General features: G+C 45.7%; 1 protein-coding gene across 3 annotated transcripts in view; it reads left to right on the top strand.

The window, feature by feature from the left end:
• Positions 1-18,522, top strand: part of PPARD (peroxisome proliferator activated receptor delta) — a 77,022-nt gene that overhangs the window by 23,071 nt on the left and 35,429 nt on the right. Inside the window, exon 1 of one of the 3 annotated variants that reach the window (XM_029242095.1) lies at positions 1,285-2,905. The exons of the other annotated variants lie outside the window; for them this stretch is intronic. The gene's annotated coding sequence lies outside the window, so the exon portion shown is untranslated. Of the gene's footprint in view, positions 1-1,284; positions 2,906-18,522 lie in introns of those variants that run through there. 3 annotated transcript variants of the gene reach the window in all.

Genomic DNA, 18,522 nt, shown 5'->3' with positions numbered 1-18,522 from the left:
ATATATATATATATAATATTTATAGTTCCAGGCACCATTTGTTGAAAAGACTATTTTGTCCATTGAATTGACTTTGCTTCTTTCCCAAAAGAACTGTTGACTATGTTAGTATTGGTGTATTTCAGGACTTCTTACATTGTTACATTGATATATGTATCTGTTCTTTGCCAGCACCACACCGTCTTGATTTCTATATTGTAATAAATATTGAAATCACAAAAAAAAGGGAAAAAAAGAAATTCTGTACCCTAATTAATGATTCTCCATTCCCCACCCCCCCCAGGCTTCTGGCAATCACCATTCTACCTTCTGTCTCTATGAATTTGACTACTCTAAATCCATCATAGGAGTGGAATCATACAGTATTTGTCCTTTTGTGACTCGCTTATGTCACTTATAATGTCTTCAGTGTTCACCCATGTTGTAGCGTGTGTCAGAATTTCACTCCTTTTTAAGGCTGAATAATATTCCATTGTGTGTATATACCACATCTTGTTAATCCATTCATCTGTTGATGATTCATTCATCTGTTGCTTTCCCCTTTTGGATTTTGTGAATGTACTACTATAAACATGGATGTACAAATATCTGTTCACGTCCCCTTGTTCAGTTCTTTTGGGTACATACCCAGAAGTAGAATTGCTAGGTTGTATGATAATTCTGTTTTTAATTTTTTAAGGAACCACCGTACTGTTTTCCATAGTGGCTGTGCCATTTTACATTCCCACAAGCGGTGTACAAAGGTACCCACGCCCTCCCTCTTGATTGATAGCTCGGTTGAATACAGAATCAGAATTTTGAGGTTACTGCTCCATGTTTCAGTATGAATAATGAAGTTAGTTGGAATCTACGTCCTTTGTAAGTAATCTGTTTTTTCTTCTCTGAAAGATGTAAGAATATTCTTTATTCTTGGAGTTCAGATATATCACCAGGATATATCTAGATATTTGTCTTCTTTCCTTAATTTCTGCGGAGCCCTTAATTGCTAAAGACAAGTCTTGGAATCTCCAGGAAATCTTCTATTTGTTTTCCTTCATTGTCTCTATTCTCTGCTTCTAGGACTCTTATTAGACAGACTTTGGACTTTTGGACTTATTGCTTCATCGCTAGTGTGTAGAAATATGATTAAATTTTATATATTCATCTTGTATACTTCAACCTTGCTGAACTTATTTATTAGTTCTAACAGGTTTTTTTTAGTGGATTTCTTAGGATTTTCTGTGTATAAGACCATGACTTCTGCTAATAGAGATAGTTTTACTTTTTCCTTTCCAATCAGATAACTTTTATTTCTTTTTCTCACCTAATTGCCCTGGCTAGAATCTCCAGTACAGCATTGAATAGAAGTGGTGAAAGTGGACATCCTTGTCTTGTTCCTGATCTTAGGAGGGAAGCTTTTCCTTAGGAGCTGCTTATTTTTGAATTGAGAATTCTTGACGTGCTACAAAATTCAGAGGTATTCCCTCTTTCCGTCCCCCATCTCTCAGCCGCCCAGCCGCCGGTGGAGGCAGCCCCCTTAGCCACTCTCGTTTATGAGCATGTACCTCTTTTCTGTTATGACATTATTACTTTCCAGGCAGATGACTATCTGCTGTGCTCACTGGTCTGCCTCTCGCTTCTCGTAGTGTGTCTTGTCCATCTGGCATCCAGTGCGCCTGGAGCTTCCTCATTCTTTTTCACTGCTCCCTCCTCTCTTTTATGTGTGTGCCACCCCCCTATTTATTGATGGGCGTACAGGTGATTTCCAGTCTTTTGCTGAGTGAGTAACCTTCACGTGTATCATTTTGCACACAGATATAACAAACAGATTGATATGGATGCAATGCGACAGATGCCGTGGTGGAGATGTGTGTGGGAACTGCCGGGAGGGAAGGAGATAAAGGCTTTCAGAGGAGGCTGGTTAATGGAGCCTTAAGAAAGGCTCAGGGTGAGCATTTGGCATCTGGGGTGGGCCTCGCAGGCTGGGCAGAATTGCTGCAGGCTGCGATGGTGTAGGAAGCACAAGTGTGAGTAGAAGAGCAGCAGCTCAGATGTGATTGGGGAAATCAAGAGTATTGTTTATCTATTGCTTCATAACAAATGACCCCAAAACTTAGTGGCGTAAAACAACATTTATGATCTGCCAGTGTCTGTGGGTTAGGAGGCAGTTACACAAGGGCCTGAATATTAGGAGGCAGGTGTTTTGCGAACCGTTTTAGAAGGCTGCCTCCAATAGCAAGTTGCAGTGAGGATGGGATTGACTTGGAGCCGGCTGGAGGTGGGGTGGAGCCATTAATGTAGGTAATCTTACATGCTCGGCTGGGAGGTTGGGATTGATGTGAGAACATGGGAGCCACAGAAGGCCTTTGAGCAGGAGAATAATGTGATAGGCATTATCTAGGACAGTTAATCTGCTAGGATTATACCAGACGGGTCAAAATGGAGAGTGATACACAGGCAGAGACTTAGATTAGGAGAGGTCTGTATTAACCGAAGTGAAAAGTTTCTGGCCTTTAGTAACAGTTGCTACGCATGGAGCACCTTCTCTGTACCATGTACTTTGGCTGTGTTTTCTCAACTCTTCTGTCTTAGAAACGACCACAAAAAGAAGGTATTACTGATGTATATTGTTTGCAGCTGAGAAAACTAAGCCTCTGAGAGGTTAAGAAACGCGCGTATGGTGCACAACTAGTAAGTTGCAAAGTGGCACTCAGGTCTGCCTGGCCTTTAGGACCGTGCCTTTGGGTGGCAGGGTGAGTGAAAAGGTGGGGATGACTGTGGAGACAAAGCCTTGGCCCTTCCCTGGGTGCTGAATGGAGACGGAGGAGTCTGAGAGGTTGATTTTTTGAACCTAGGTGGCCAGGACAAAGATGACACTGTAACAGGAAGAAGAGAGGCCAGTGGGTCGCTGCTGTGGTGGGGGAAGGTGAGTCATCCTGGAACACTGGGTGCTTGTTGGCAGGGTCCTTCCCAGTTATAGGGGATCGTAAATAGTTCCCAGACTTGGTGTATGAAGATGTGCTTTTGGCCAAAAAGGGCTCTAAAAGTGGGAGCTTCTTGGTCAGAGGGTTCTGTGAGGAGGTTCTTGGTTTGAACACTGTTTTCGTCTTCCCTCAGCAGTCTGAGTGGGGCCTCTGCCACATTCTGCTGGTCAAAGCAGTCCCTGGACCAGCCCTGATTCAAGGAGGGAGGAGTAGCAAGGGCAGCCATCTTTAACCCACTAAGGGCCAGTGATGGAGAGCAGGGATTTGAACTCACAGCTGTGTGACTCAGACCCAGGGCTCTTTCTGCCACACCACCCTGCATTCCTTTCTGCTTCCGACTCCTTGGGGCCTGTAGAGCTTGCTGGCTCACGTGTGTTGTTGAAGGGAACTAATTTTTATTTTGGCCTCCCAGAGCAGCAGTTGCGCTAGTCACCTCTTTTTCACAGGTTAGCCTCCAAGATCACCATGCCTGAGAGAACCTTCCAAAATTGGCTTTGTCTGGGGGATCTGCTGGCTGTCCCCCAGGCTCTTTGGCACTGATTGCTGAACACGCCTGGAATTTCCCCTTCTGCACTTAGTGCTGGCCTGTGGGATCCCTGCAGTGCTGCAGCCAGATGTGCAGACGGGCCCCATTACAAGTTGTCCCAGATGGTGTCTAGTCCAGTGATTCCCAGGCAAGACTCAGCTGGCAGATTCACCAGGGAATTTTGGAAGAAAGGTAGTTTCCTGGGCCTTGTCTCAGGCCTCTCGAATTAGAATTTCCAAGAATGAACTCCAGGAATCTGCGTTTTAAAGCTCCCCATTGACCTGAGGGGGCAGCCTGGTTGGAGAACCACTGACTTCTCGGAAAGGTGCCTTTGAAGTCACTGATCAGGGCTCAAGTGGGGCCTGAGAATGACTGTCCTGAGGGCCTCACACCCCACAACCAGGAAGTGACTCCTGAAAGCCTCCAGGTTTCTGACTGCATCTGCCCAAAGGATTCTCTTTTGCATTTTTTTAAAAATTTATTTTATTTATTTATTTTTAGCTGCGTTGGGTCTTCATTGCTTCGTGGGGACTTTCTCTAGTTGCGGCGAGCGGGGGCTACTCTTCGTTGCGGTGCGCAGGCTTCTCATTGCAGTGGCTTCTCTTATTGCAGAGCACGGGCTCTAGGCGCGCGGGCTTCAGTAGTTGTGGCTCATGGGCTTAGTTGCTGCATGTCATGTGGTATCTTCCTGGACCAGGGAACAAACCCATGTCCCCTGCATTGGCAGGCGGATTCTTAACCACTGCACCACCAGGGAAGTCCCCATATTTGGTTTTAAAAGAGAGAGCAAGAGCGAGAGTGAGAGAGAGAGAGAGAGAGAGTGTGTGTGTGTGTGTGTGTATGTGTATGTGTGTAATTTTGAATGAATCAAAATGTAAGCATACTGATAAATTTTGCCAAATTCCAGAAAGTTACACTAATTTACCCTGTCTCAGCAGTATGTGAGAGTTTCTGACTCCCGGTTCCCTTGAATCTGAGTTAACGTATAAAGGAGGTCCTGTGGTCTTCTGAAATGTAACACTCTCTGACCTTGGAACCAGTTAGTTTGGAGTCAGTGCTCACATTTCCCTTTCCTTGGGCCACCAGGGTCTTGCGTGTTGGGTGAGACGGTGGTGTCTGGGAGCTCTGACCTCCTCAGTCCTCACTGTGGCCCCGTGGTATTACATCATTTCCTCCCTCCCTTAGGCCACGTGGCATTCTATGGCCACTTGCCCTGTCACGTGTGGAGGTGTTGGGGAGTGAGTAAAGTTGGGTTGGTCAAGTGTGTGTAAGAAGACATTGGTTCGGGCTTCCCTGGTGGTGCAGTGGTTAAGAATCCGCCTGCCAATGCAGGGGACACGGGTTCAAGCCCTGGTCCGGGAAGATCCCACATGCCACGGAGCAACTAAGCCCGTGTGCCACAACTACTGAGCCTGCGCTCTAAAGCCCGCGAGCTGCAACTACTGAGCCCGCATGCCACAATTACTGAAGCCCGCACACCTAAGAGCCTGTGCTCCGCAACAAAAGGAGCCACCACAATGAGAAGCCCGCGCACCACAACTAGAGAAAGCCTGCACAGAGCAACAAAGACACGATGCAGCCAAAAATAAAATAAATAAATTAAAAAAAAAGACGTTGGTTCCAGCTGCTGATTTACATGCCTTCTGACGTCATCAAGAGAGATGTCACTCTGGAAATTGCATGTCTTCAGAAGTAGAAATGAAGAAATGCTTCCAGGAAGCCCAACACAATCAGCCCAACCCTCTGGAGGTGGTGGGCACCCACGCAGCTGGTAAACGCTGCCTGAGTCACCACTGGACACAGTCCCTGCTCCTGTCCACACAGTTCCTGTCTGGGAGGACCTGCCCAAGACAGTGGCCAGGGACGCGGTGTAGGTCTCCCCAGGTCATGGTGGCAGCCTCTTGGCTCTGGTTTCACAGCAGTTCTTTTCTCCAAAGATGAGTTGTGGCGTCTGCCTGTTTTTTGAATAAGTCTGTGGATTGTACACTTGGGATTTGAAGGAAGAGCTGGATGGCCAAGGCAGAGCTTTTACGTAGCAGAGCTGTATCCCCGTGTGGAGTCAGTTAAGACTCTCCGACAGCAGCTGGCTGGTTATCCTTTTATTCATCTCTCATGGTTTTCGTGTCACATTCTCCTTGGAGTTTGGTCCAAGCCTTCTTCCACTCACCCCTATCCCTCTCAAGAAGATGCTGCCTCTTGTCACTGTGGAGATCACAAACGTTACAGATGCCGTAACTTCTTTCCTTGCATCTCAGAGATCTCTCGTGTTTGGGCCCTCACATACTTGTTTGTTTTATTATTACTATTACTGTTATTACCAAGTGCTTGCTTTGTGCCTAGTACCTTATTAGACTCTGGAAAGATGCAGCAGGATATTGGCCCTGCCCTCTGGGAGATGAAACATCTCTTTTCTCCCTTCCTCTCTGACTGTGCCTTTGCTGCCCTGGTTCCTCTTCCTCTTTCCCCTGCCTGAGTGTGAGCGTCTGGGGTCTCCTGCCCCTTCTCTGCCAGACCTGCTCTTCCCACAGTCCCCACCTTAATGGGAGCATCCCCACCCCCCTGGTCACCTGATGGGCACCCTTCATGTCTCTTTTAATCAGTCACCAGATCTTGTCAATTCTTCTTCCTTAATATCTTTACTGCTTTTTGCCTTAAAGTCTGATGACACTAGTGCTACCCCAGCTTGTGGTTGTTATTTGCCTCATATTTTCAACCTTTCTGTGTCATCACATTTTAGGAGTTTCTTTCATAAACAGAACATGGCTGGATTTAAAATTTTAAGTCAGATCTGAAAATCTGTCTTAAATGAGTTTATTTACATTTTGGGGTTTGACTTAAATATATTATCATGTTTTTGAGTCCTTTCCATATGCTTTCCTTTTTTGCCTGTTTTTCTCCTTTCCTGCCTTCTGTTAGGTTGACTGAGTTTTCTTTATTCTTGTTACTGGTCTGAAAATTATACACCTTATTTCTGTTCTTACTCCTACATTTTCTCTTCTTACCCCCCATCTTTTTACTTTGGAGAAAACATGAAAATAATATAGTGAACATCTGTATTCTTTTTACTTGCATTTAATGCATTTCTCTCTTTATCTCTATATACTTTTGTTTAGAACCATTCGAAAGTAAGCGTGGACTTGTTTTTCTTTTTCTTCCTCAGGATTTGGTGTGCTACTTCTATCAAGAGACTCACTTAAAATTTTTTTTTCTTTTTGTATTTTGGAATAATTTTAGATAAATTTAGATTTAGAGAGTTTCTGTACACCTTTACCCAGCGCTCCCTAATATTAACATCTTATATTTAATTCTTTTTTAAATTTTGGGAAATTCTCAGTCATTCTCTTTGGTTCCCTCCCATTTTTTGTACTCTAGCCTCCCAGAATTCCTCTTAGACATCTGCTGACCGTTCTACCATCCAGGTCTCTTATGTGTTTTTTCTGTGCTGCTTTATCTCTTTAACCATCTAAATCTTCTCATTTTGTTAGCCCTTTCAGATTATTTTATTATTCCTGATTCTTGGGATGCTTCCTCCCTTTTTGTGTCTGACGCTGTCCCTCTTGGTGGTTTATTTCCGTGTGGTTTGTAACTTTGGGTTGTGAGCTCATCTTCAGGAAGGACTGTCATGGGCAACTTTTGTGTCCTGGGGTGTGAAAGTATCCCTAAGAACAGTTTGCATCTGGTGGGGCCGTAGGGTTAAAGGTCCTGGCTCAGTTTTTATGTTCACTTCTCAGTTTGGCACCCCTTCACCACTCTCTTAGTGTAAAATCAGATTCGTATCCATGGGTGGGGCTAGCTTAGTAGTTGAGTTTCTTATGGGTGACTTTCACCCTTCCACAGAGCCTTGGAGAAATGGCCAGCTCCTTATTGCTTTCCTGTACTGGGCAGCCCTTTGAGGTTCTCATATTGATATCTGGGCTCAGAGCCACAGCCAGACATTATAACTACTTCATGTGTGGGTTCAAAAGTCCACAGGTCATTCTGGTGTCAGTCCCACTTATTGTTCATGTTTCCCTTTTTCTTGTCATTTCTGGCACATGGGGTATTTTTCTTTCAAATTTGGCTGTATGTTTAAGGATATCATTTATCTTATCTAGTATTTCTATGACTGTGACCATAGTGGGAAGGGGAAGCTCTTTCACATTAATTCAGTCCATTATATTGCTGAAAGTTCAAGTCCAAATCCTTAGTATAGTGTATGCAGCCCTTTGCGATCCAGCCCCCATCTACCTCTCCTGCGTAAATTTAGCTTTTAAATTTTACACTTCAGCAAACTGAACTATTTGTACACCGCAAACTGTAATGTTTAAAAGCTCAAGTTTTAGAGTCCAACTGTTCGGTTTGGAACCTGTCTTCATCCTTTCATAACTTGTGATCTTGGACAAGGTACTTATCCTCTCTGTGCCTCAGTTTTCTCCTCTGTAAAGTGGCAGCATCTGGCATATAGTAAACCTAATCCCTGTTAGTTCCGTCCGTGGCTGCTGTCTCCAGGAGGCCACACCCTCAGGCTTCTGCACCTTTGCACATGCTTGTTCCTCCCAGGAAGTGCCCTTGACTGCCTTCCTTAATTCCTCTCGACAGAATGGCTTTTGCTCTTTCTGTGCTTGGTGTCTCTTTCTATAGTAATTATCACTCAGTAGGTCATTGTTTGTTTACGTTTCCTTTGCTTCCCAGATGCCGGGACCCCTGAGAACAGGGCTTTGTTTTTCTTGGTGCTTGAAGCTCCTGACATTCTCCCTGTCACTTGGTGGCTGCTCAGTGTGGCCTGTTGAGTTGAATTGCATTGAATTTCTCTGGTTGAGTAGAGGCAAGGGCTTGGGAGTGGTATGAGACCCAGATGCAGGCAAAGAGAGCAGGAAAGATTTTTTTTTTTGGCACGTTTTGTGCCAAGTTGATGGAAATGTGGCTGGGACACAAGGTAGCAATTCTCAGTCTAGGTGAGGGTGCCAGAGACTTAAAGCAAGCCAGTGGCCAGAAAAAGCCACTAAAGCCTGCAAATTAAAGTAGTTTCCGGCCTTAAGAATGCATGTCCCACTTTCCATCCCCAAACTCAGCTTCTCTGAGTGCCAGGCAGAGGAATACAAACTAATTATAATCCCTAGTGGACCCTGAGAGCCTATAATTTTAGAATAAGGCTGCATTTCTGAAAGGGACAGTTGCTCTCAGAGTAGATGATTCTACATGCCGGGGGCCTCGAAGGAGACCAGGGTGTGAAAGTTCAGTAGCCAGCTGTTCAGAGCTAAGTGTCACCCCACGGCCACGCCTGCGCGGTTAAGGTTTCTGCCCCACTGAGATCTCAGCAGCCAAAAGAGGCAGATTGGATAGACCTGGGCAGAGCTAAACGGCCTGTGCCATCCCTCCTCAGCTCTACCTGAATTCTCTGGACTCTTGGGATTCTATCACAGGAATAGTCTCAGAAGAGAAGGGAAGTTGATCTTTGAAGATCTCCAGAGGGTGTCCGTCAGACAGTAGTCTGGTGGGAGTAGTGGACGATGACAGCACTGACTTTCAGTCCCCTTGGCTGGGATTTCAGGACTCATTTCAAGTCAGAGGTGGGCACAGGGCCTGGGGTGGCGGACAACTTGGGCCAGTACACACGGTTCCCAATAGTTCTTTCCTGACGACTCTGGGTGTTCACTACTGTGCCGGGTGCCACTGCTGAAGATACCAAAATAGTAATGCCACAGTCCCTCTCCTCAGAGAGGAGAGCTTGCCGTCTAGTTGGAGAGAATTCCTAGCACACAGGAAGCTGCAGCCTGTTGCCCAAGACAGTAGTTCCGTGTGATGCCGCTGTGTGCAGATGTGCCCCTTTGACAGCTTGGTGCTTTTGCTCAAAAGGAGCTCTTCTTTTTCTGAGGTTTGACCATCGGTTTATTTTTGTCTTGGATGGTTTGTGAGCACCATTAAAGACTGGTCCGAGATTGTTAGGACCACCTTTTTTTGTTACTGAGGATAGCCCCAAACGTGTCTTTAAGAACCCCTCCTGGACTTCTCTGATGGCGCAGTGGTTAAGAATCCGCCTGCCAAGGCAGGGGACATGGGTTCGAGCCCGGGTCCAGGAAGATCCCACATGCTGCAGAACAACTAAGCCCATGCACCACAACTGAGTGTGCACTCTAGAGCCGTGAGCCACAACTACTGAAGCCCATGCACCTAGAGCCTGTGTTTCCCAACAAGAGAAGCCCACGCACCACAACAAAGAGTAGCCCCACTCGCCACAACTAGAGAAAGCCCGTGCGCAGCAACGAAGACCCAATACAGCCATAAATAAATAAATAAATTTATTTTTAAAAATATTAAAAAAATAAATAAGTGGGGGAAAAAAAACCTCCTTCTCTCTTCCATGTCTTTAAATAATGACAGGTTTACAGTGTCACTTGCTGATCTCCAAGGTCTCATCTTCTAGGGGCAGATCACCAGCTTGCTGCTTTTGAGGCATCAGGATTTTTCCTGTGGGCTCTTGGATCATTTCTTTGCCTTTTCTAGTCTGATGCCATTTTTCTAGAAGAGTGATTGCTAAATAAGGCTCTCTGGGAGTGGGTTTTGGAATCTGCTATTGAAGATCAGAGGAAAATTGAACAAAGTGAGATCTGAAACAGTTATGGATGGATTTATGGATGGGGACTCCAAGTGGCTTACGTGATCTTTAGTCTCAGGCAGTTGTGGAAGCTCCACTAGGTTGTAAAGGACCCAAGTTCCTTCCACTTCCCTGCTTTGTCATTCTTAGGGTGTGGCTGTTGTTCTTATTGTCCAAAATGGCTGCCATGGATCCAGCTATCACATCCACATTCCAGGCAGCAGGATAAAGAGAGAAGGGAGGATGATGTCCCCCCGCCCCAAGGCTACTTCAAATAAGTCTTCTGCCTCTTCCATTTTCTGTGACTCAGGGGAGGTTATTTAATATGTCAGAGCCACAGTTACCTCAATTTTTAATTAATTAATTAATTTATTTATTTATTTATTTTTGGCTGCATTGGGTCTTTGTTGCTGTGCGCGGACTTTCTCTAGTTGCGGTGAGCTAGGGCTTCTCTTTGTTGCGGTGCACGGGCTTCTCATTGTGGTTGTTTTTCTTGTTGCGGAGCATGGACCCTAGGCACATGGGCTCAGTAGTTGGGGCTCATGGGCTCTAGAGCACAGGCTCAGTAGTTGTGGTGCACAGGCTTAGTTGCTCCGCGGCATGTGGCATCTTCCTGGACCAGGGCTCAAGTCCATGTCCCCTGCATTGGCAGGCAGATTCTTAACCACCGCGCCACCAGGGAAGTCCCACCTCATTATTTATTTATTTATTTATTTATTTATTTATTTATGGCTGCGTCGGGTCTTACTTGCAGCACAGGGGATCTTTCCTTGCAGCACGCGGGCTTCTCTCTAGTTGTGGTGTGGGCTCTGTAGTTGCAGCACGTGGGCTCTTTAGTTGTGGTGTGTGGGCTTAATTGCCGTGCAGCAAGTGGGATCTTAGTTCCCCGACCAGGGATCGAACCCGCATCCCCTGCATTGGAAGGCAGATTCTTAACCACGGGACCACCAGGGAAGTCCCATCCTCATTTGTAAAATGGGCATGATAATACTTACATCAGGAGGATGAGGATTAGAGAGAATGGTACAGAATATGGCACTGTGCCCAGCCCACAGTGAGTGCTCTCTAAATAGTGACTGTTGCCAGAGGACACTTGAACTCCATTCCCTTTCCCTTCTTTCCCCATCATCTCTCCATGGTTTACACCTGCCCCTCATCTTCCCCTTTCCTTTCCTCCAGCACCCTTTGCCCTCTCTTCCTACCCTGCCTTCCCCCCACGTCCCCTCTCTTGTCTGCCCCTCATTTTTCCGCTTCCTCTCCTGCTGCCATCGCTCATCATCTTCATCCTCTACTTCCCCACCTTGTACTACCTCTTCCTTGTATTGCTTTTGTCCTTCCATCTTCCTGATGTCCATAATTAATGGAAAATTATCATTATATTACAAGGACCAGAGGTTAGAGGTGGTGACTGGCCTTTGAACTGCAAGTCAGCAGTGAGTAATTTAAGAGAACCAAGTTTAATTGGTTTATTCATTAATTCATTAGGAGTTACATTTGGCAGCCAGTAAGCAGAGACCAGAAATAGCAGTGGCTTAAACCACTAGAAGTTTATTCTCTGTTAGGTTTTTAAAAGAAACCTGGGGAAGACAATCTAGGTATGGTCTCTCTGCTTTGCCATTCTTAGTGCATGGCTTCCAACCCCGGGGTTGCATATGGTCTAAGATGGCTGCTGGAGCTCCAGCCATCCTGTCAAGTTTCCAGGAAGATGTGGGGAGAAGATTAAAAGGACATATGCTAACTGTCTCTCCCTTAAGGAGCTTTGCTGAAGGTCCCACCTAATAGCTCCCACTTCCCTTCATTTGCCTCCCATAGCTGCAAGGGAGGCTGAGAAGTCTTTTAGATGGACACATTGCCAACTGAAATAAAATTGGGATTTTGTAACGAAGGGAGAAGAAGAGAGTAGATAATTGTATAAACAATTTGCAAGGTCCGCCACCATTTCAGCATTAATTTAGCACCTCCCGTCTGCTAGTTATTAGGACCAGTCAAGGAGTCCCCATTCCAGAGGGGAGACATAGATAAGCAAACAAATACAGTACTGAGTAAGGGTAAGTGGGGCAGAATGGAGGGAGGCATGAGGAAGCACACCTCACCCACCAGCCAGTGGGCACCCGAGCAGCCTCCGGAATTTATCACACCAGTGTTCTTCTATGATGTTCAGTTCTCCTGTGCCCTCTCCTCTGCTCTTTCCCTTTTATCATTATCATCATTGTTGTTTTTGTGGTTTTGCCCCTTCATTGTAACCCCAGCAGTAGTCCCCCAGAACCTGAGGAAGTGGGAACAGTTGGCAGCTTAGTGGGAGTCTCTGGGATGGGAGCCACGTGTTTGCAGAGCCAAGTTCCAGGCCCATAGACAGTTAGAGACTGATGGCAGGAGTGCAGCCTGTTCCTGGACACGCCGTGGCACTGCCAGGAGATACTGCTCCAGGAATGGGGTTGTCATTGGGAGGGATGTTTCTGACCGGGCACCTGGCATCAGCTACACTGTGCTGTCCCTGGCAGCTTGTAACAACGTGAACCTTTGCGAGTAGTAAAATCCTTCTCCTGTAAAATAGCTATGAATATTTTATGTACATTGATTAATCAGGAATCTCAGGATGCTGTAGTTAATTGTATGTAAAGAAAATACAACTTCTGTTTACTATAAAATTTCTGTACCATTAAACATTGATATTCCTTCTTGGAACTAAAAGGGAATTTTAGGAATAATTTATAGAACCCGCAGTGTCTTTGATTTCAGTCTCAGAAGCACCTGTTGCCCTCTCTCCTCTTCCACTCCTCGCCCTTTGGGAAGTGAGGGAGGCAGCGTGGAGCTTGCTGCAGAGATTTTTTTTAAAGGCATATCCCAGCCTTAAAGATTTAATCTTTCAGGGAAGGCTGAAGGATTAAAAGGTTGTTAGTTCTGACCCAGGACACTCCTTATGAGTTTGGACTGTGACCCTGGGCAAGTTACTTAACCCTCCTGTCCTTGGTTTCCTCCTCTGTGAAATTGTAGTCCTGATTATTATAAGGATTAAGAGACACGTGGGAAGCACTTGGTATATGTCAGTTATTTTCGCTGCTTTTTCCCTCTGTGGTTGGACTGACAGGTTGGGGCCAGAATGTGGGAGGCCTTGGATGCTGCATATAAGGAGTTGGAATTTTATTCTTTGGGCACAAGAGAGCTGCAGAGATTTGTAGGCAGGGGTGTGACAGATCATGTCTGGGCTTAGGAATGTCACCAGCAGGAGTAGGGAGGTTGGACTGGAGCAAGAGAGTGTCTAGAGGCAGGTCCAGGTGAGAGGTGGGCAGGGCCTGAGCCAGGACAGCAGCATAGTCAGGGGAAGGGGACAGTGGATGGTTGAAAAGTCAGTGGTGAGGAGGGACCCGATGGTGCTGGTGTTTTAGCCTGTGTGACTAGGAGATGGTGTCCCATTGATGGCACAAGGAGCACTGGAGGAGTCTCAGGTGGAAGGTGGCAGGAGAGGAAAGAAGCACGTGGTGATCAGCTCCACAAACACAAACTGAGCACATGCCACCTGCCAGGCTCTCTGCTGGGCACAAGGGTCAGGGATGTCTGAGGCCCAACACAAAGATCAACGATTGCATTTTGGATGCATTAGGCCCTACGAGGCCTCCGTGGGGTGTTGAGACCATCAGTAGGAGAGCAGCCCAGGACAGAGATGGAAGATGCAGTCACAGTGTGCAAAAACCCCAGTGGGTGGTTTGTGCCGTGAGAAGGGAAGCCAGCCAAGGACAAACGCAGGGAAGGGTGCGTGTAAGGGAGGTTTCAGGGGTGGGTAAAGTAAAAGCAAGCAGCAGAGGGCAGAGCGCCTAGAGGAGAGGGCTTCAAGAAGGTGGTGGCAGTGCTCTTGCACTGTGTGATGGAGGCAAAGGGCCTCTTAGATTGGTGGGCAAGAGGAGGTCGTGGGGAGCCTTGGAGAGCCAAAGGCAGCTTCTCACTGGTGGTTGTTATACTCTGCATAGTATGCAACAGTTTGCCCTGAGCATTCATTGTCATGCCCTTTCCCTAGCCTGTCAGGCAGGGGTGTGGCCCCATTTTATGGCTGAGAAGCTGAAGTGAAGCCCAGCCGACTCACCTGACCCCACTGGGCGGGGTGGGGGTTGGTTGCTTCCTAAAGGAGGGGCTTCCTCAAGGACACCAGGGACCTGGCCAGGTGAGGCAGGGGGCTGACAGTACTTGGTCAATACCACCCACCCTACCAAGTGGCCCAAATGGGTCTAGGCCTGCGAGTGGCCTGGCTTCCCCACCTCTGGACAACTATGCAAACCCAAGGTTGGGAGAAGCAACTAGAGGGAGAAAGCAGAAGGACAAGGACCTCCAAAGAGCTGCTCTCTTCCCGGCTCCATGCAGCACAAGGCAGGGCTTCCTGGGGCCAGAAACAACCATGTGCTGGACATAGGGAGAAAGACTGCAGCAACCTGTCTGCAGGGGCCTGTCTGTCTGCCCATCTCATCTCCAGGGCTGCCCATTCTGAAGCCTCACCCTTGACTTTGAGGAGTCACAGGACCTTCCGGGTCAACCAACAAACTCCCGCAGCCAGGTGACAGTGTGGTGGATTCTGCTGTTGCCTTCCTGCCTTATGTTTGCGTGGATCCTGGGTTGGGGTCTCATTCTTGAAGTTAGACTCCTTGAAGCTATCCCCTCATCCCCCAGTGTCCCCCCAAGATCCAAATAATCCAAGTACCAGATGAACCAAGTACTGTCATCCAAGTGCCAAACACCTCCCTGACCTACCCTCTTCCTTTCTCATCTGAATTACTCCAAAGTCTCTCAGAGGCCCCTGGCTTCCATTCTTTGCCCCCTCCCCAGTCTGCAGCCAGACCACAAATCTGGTCACATCTACTTCCAGGGTTAGGACTCTTCAAAACATCCCTGCTACCATAAAAACAAACCCAGACTCTTGGTTGTGCTGTCCAAGGCCCCTCCTGATTTTACTACTCGCAAAGGTTCACGTTGTTACAAGCTGCCAGGGACAGCACAGTGTAGCTGATACCAGGTGCCTGGTCAGAAACATCCCTCCCAATGACAACCCCATTCCTGGAGCAGTATCTCCTGGCAGTGCCACGGCGTGTCCAGGAACAGGCTGCACTCCTGCCATCAGTCTCTAACTGTCTGTGGGCCTGGAACTTGGCTCTTCAAACACGTGGCTCCCATCCCAGAGACTCCCACTAAGCTGCCAACTGTTCCCACTTCCTCAGGTTCTGGGGGACTCTTGCTGGGGTTAAAATGAAGGGGCAAAAGGCCATATACTTACGATTCCATTTGTATGACATCCTGGAAAAGGCAAAACTACAGGAAGAGAGAACAGACCAGGAGTTAATGATAAATGATGTGGGCAGGTTTACTACAAAGGAGTAGCACAAGGGAATGTCAATTTCTTTAGGGGGTGATGGCACAGTTCTTTATCTGGATTATGGCAGTGGTTAATCACTATGAGTTTGCCAAAACCCACAGAACTGCACACCAGAAAGGGTAAATTTTAGTGTCTGGAAATTTAAAAATAAAAAATTTTAATTTCACTTTAAGAATAACTTAAATATTCAATATTTGTGGTACTATCCTTAAATCATTAAATGATTTTTATTTTTTTCATTTTATGTTAATGTTTTCTTCATTAACATTTTCTATTATCAAATATCTATATCAGGTAGAGATAATTTTTACATGTTAATAAAATATGTAATCCTGTCACATTATATTGTTCCTAGTAATAAATTATGCATGCATTTACTATTATATATTTTTATTTTCTTTTATAGTAAAACCTCTGAAACTTTTTCACAGAAAAATAGTTCAGTTTATTATGATCTCTCATTCTTCTTTAAAAACTCATATATAAAGTGTTACGAAAGTTATAGAGTAATTTACAATTTGGGGAATTCCCAGGAAATTTTATTGCTCATTCCCGAATCCTGAAAGTTAATAACTGTCGGGAATTTGGAAGCACCAAAGTCTTGACACTTTCCCAGGCAGCCTTTGCTATGATCCCCCGTGGCACCCTTCCCCCTCCCTCTAGCCAGAGCCTCATTCAATTAAAAAAATCATTTATAGGATTGATTTGGGAACTGACTATGTACAACTGTCCCACAGGGGAGATGCCAAAAGGAGGAAGACAGAGACTGCCCTTGAAGAGGGCGAGGGTACAGCTAGCTGGGTGATGGAAGCCACACAAGAGGTGGCCACTTCAGAGGAAGAAATATTTACAACTTGGGAGAAGCAGGGATGATTCTGGAGTAGGTGTTTGACACTTCTTTCAGCCTGACCAGCAGGTTGGGAAAGGCACTCCCAGGGAAGGCCAAGGAGAGCCAGGCAAGTCGGCTGAGAACGCAGAGCCCATCTGGGAATGGCGAGCTGTCCCTTTCGCTGGGGTGTTCAGTTCTCTGAAGGACAGATAAAGGGCCCGGACATGGGCAGCCTTGACTTCTTAGTTTCTAAGGGTGGACTTAACTCTGAGGCAAGGAGGTGGGTAGAATCAGAGCAGAGAAAGGCAGAGACTCACTGGGTGGGCTTCTAAAACAACACAGTGAAAGAAGGTGAGTGTCTGAAATTGCGTCTCTCATCCCTTCAGAACTCTACACTCTATTCACCCAAAACTTTCTGGCACACCAGGCACTCTCTGCCTCTGGGCCTCAGCACAGGCTGTTCTTCCCACCTGGGACATCTCACCCCCTTAACACCCCTCATCCTTCAAATCTCAGCTTATATCACTTCCTTAGATAAGCCTCCTGCAGTGTGCTCCTAAAGTTTCTGTATTCTCCATAGCCCTTTCCACACTTTCTTGCTGTTGCATTTTACTTATTTATTTAATCTGGGGATGTGCCATTTATTTATCTTCTTGCTTGCTTTGTAACAGGGGTATAACATACCCACAGTTAGAGTGTGTAGTCTGCATTAGTCTTAAGTAACTAAGGCTAGTTACTTAAGACTAGTCTTAGCCTTACGTTTATACACTCCACAGAATCATCACCCAACTGCAAACATTTCCAGCACCCCAGAAGGTGGCTTAACTTTTCATTCTCTTAATGGTGTCTTTTGAAGAGCATAAGTCTTTAATTTTGATGAAGTCCAGTTTATCAAAAAATGTTCTAATATGAATTGTGCTTTTGATGTTACATCTAAGAACTTAACCCAGGGTCACAAAGTTTTTCTCCTGTGTTCTCTTCTAAAAGTTTATGGTCTTTTAATTTATATTTAGATTTATGATCCATTTTTAGCTTAATTTTTATAAAAGGTATAAAACATAGGTCAAGGTTTTTCTATTTTTAATTTTTGCATTTGAGTTGTTTCAGTTGTTTCATCACCATTCGTTGAGTTCTTGCTATTGAATTGATGTTCACTTTTGTCAAAAATCAGTTGGTCATATTTGTGTGGGTCTAAAATGAAATTTTAAGATACACAAAGGGGCTTCCCTGGTGGCGCAGTGGTTGAGAGTCCGCCTACCAATGCAGGGGACACAGGTTCGTGCCCTGGTCCGGGAAGATCCCACATGCCGAAGAGCATCTGGGCCCGTGAGCCACGGCCGCTGAGCCTGCGCGTCTGGAGCCTGTGCTCTGCAACAGGAGAGGCCACAACAGTGAGAGGCCCGCGTACCGCAAAAAAAAAAAAAAAAATACACAAAGCGTGGGAATTCCCTGGCAGTCCAATGGTTAAGACTTGGTGCTTTCACTGCTGTGGGCCTGGGTTCGATCCCTGGTCGGGGAACTAAGATCCCACAAGCCGCATGGCAAGGCCAAAATAAAATAAAATACACAAAGCATTAATTACCCTTTCTGATAATCTTGATCTTTGTTTCATGAAATGTCATAATGTAGAAAAATTTTTCATGATATAGACAAGTGTTCCGAATATAGAAGAATTTCTTTCATTTTGCATTGATGTCGGTTGACTTGTTAAGGGTGTGTCCAAAAGTATCTTCAGGTTGGGCATGGAGGTACATGCTACATTTTGTATAAACTCATTTCCTTTTTTAGTGATGAAAACACTTTGCTTGCCCCAGTTTTGGTTTAACTATTGCTTTTTCTAATCAAGACTGCTTTTACTAATTCACATTTTAGATGTCTCTGAGTTTGTGTCCTAGAATTCCACATACTCATCATTTCTTTGTATTTCTTCTGTAGCAAATAGTCAAATGCTAGAAAATGCCAGTAAACATTATTGGGTAGTATTTTAATAACCTAACTCGTGGATCTCCTAACAACGTTAACAGTAGTACACAGAATCACGTGTCAAAATTGCCAATTTAAGGACTTACTTTGCCTCCAAACTTATTTCTTAGAATACCACTGGGAGAATTTGTATATACTATGTATATAAATATGTTAATACATATTTGCAAGAATGACTGTTAGCAACAGAGCGGGCCAAGAATACACACTTACAACATGGCAGTGGCTTCAAGGAGGACTTGATTAAATTCTTGTCACTTCTTTCCTATGCAATCCTGTCTTGGTTCCCAA

This window comes from Monodon monoceros, unplaced genomic scaffold, assembly GCF_005190385.1.
Source record: "Monodon monoceros isolate NGI ecotype Baffin Bay Population unplaced genomic scaffold, NGI_Narwhal_1 Super_Scaffold_3, whole genome shotgun sequence".
In the NCBI taxonomy this organism is placed as follows: Eukaryota; Metazoa; Chordata; class Mammalia; order Artiodactyla; family Monodontidae; genus Monodon; species Monodon monoceros.
Note: the sequence above shows the minus strand (reverse complement) of the source record. Positions and strands in the feature narration are given on the sequence as shown.